The sequence below is a fragment of the Mus caroli genome, chromosome 6 (genome assembly GCF_900094665.2).
Source record: "Mus caroli chromosome 6, CAROLI_EIJ_v1.1, whole genome shotgun sequence".
Taxonomy (NCBI): Eukaryota; Metazoa; Chordata; class Mammalia; order Rodentia; family Muridae; genus Mus; species Mus caroli.
In genome coordinates this window covers 121,460,307-121,461,509 of record NC_034575.1, presented here as the reverse complement: position 1 = coordinate 121,461,509, position 1,203 = coordinate 121,460,307, and the positions used below count along the sequence as shown (strand labels likewise).

The window sequence follows — 1,203 nt, the reverse complement described above, 5'->3', positions numbered from 1 at the left end:
AAATAATGAAAAAGATGACCTCCTGGGTTCAAATACCCAGCTAAACATTCACCCTGTATAACCCTGGGTAAGTTCTTTAGCCTTTCTGTGCCTCGATTGCCAATTATTCAGAATAGTGAAAGTACTGACCTTGCAAGGTCATTTTTCAAATCAATCATCACTGAGTACTAAGTGTCTTTCTCAAGAAACATCACCAGCATTCCACCAAACATTAGCCATATTACTCTATTACTTTCTCCATGACAGTCAGCTTGTGGTGGGTAATATAGACTGTTGGCTTGACGGAGAACTGGGGTNACAATGGACTCAATCAGTGGTCAAGTCTGGGAAAGACTGTATAGGTTGGGTTACTTGAGGTGGGAAGTNACCCTTAATGTGGAGCATAGAGTCCGAGACTGAAGTCCACAGGAGACTGAAGCAGACATGGGAATAATGGCTGCAATTGCAGAGCACAATGAAGTGATGGGAGGAAACCTAAGGAGTCAACAGACACCGGAGAAGAAAATATGGAGAGCACACAGCATTTCCAACTGAGAAGGACACAGGGTATGGAGGCAAGATGCCTCCATGCAAGGGGGTTGACATGACTAGAGCCAAGGGTGGTGGGTCAAATAATAGGGGGGAAATAATGGGCAAAGCAAAAGTATGCATCAGAAACTCAATAGGAAAGAGTTGAGCAGTAGGATTCAGAAGTGTGAACTGGCTCTTTGGTGCTGAGAACCATTGAAATATTTCATGTAAGGAATGGTATGTTTAGAGTTACACCTAAATGTCTTCTCTGGTTCAATACTAAGATNCCCTGTAATATATTTCAGTGATTTTAAAAAGGAGGTGCTGAGTGCTGACAGCAATAGGGAGAGTAAGGTGTTGAGAGATGGGAAGAAAGGGGACGGACAGGGCGTGAGAGGTGAGGGATAGAGAAATCTAGAGGAACATCCAGATTCTAANAGAGACAAGGAGAATAATTGGAATGATGAAGACAGAGAGTAGATAAAGTAGGTAACGTCCTGGAGACAGACTTAAATGGCAGCATTCAGGTCAAGGAGGGCCAGGTAAGTCTGTGGGAGTCGTCAAATGAATGTAGATAATAACATAAGCCACAGGTAGGGGTGAAATTACCCAGACATCTTATAGAAGCAAGAGAGTAAAGAATGAGACGTCAACTGGTGTAAGGTGTGAGACTGATGTGGTTGAGAGACGAAA

At 43.2% G+C, this 1,203-nt stretch overlaps 1 protein-coding gene across 1 annotated transcript in view; it reads right to left on the bottom strand.

Moving 5' to 3' along the window:
• Ano2 (anoctamin 2) overlaps window positions 1-1,203 on the bottom strand; it is a 322,617-nt gene that overhangs the window by 281,538 nt on the left and 39,876 nt on the right. The gene's annotated exons all lie outside the window — the stretch shown is intronic.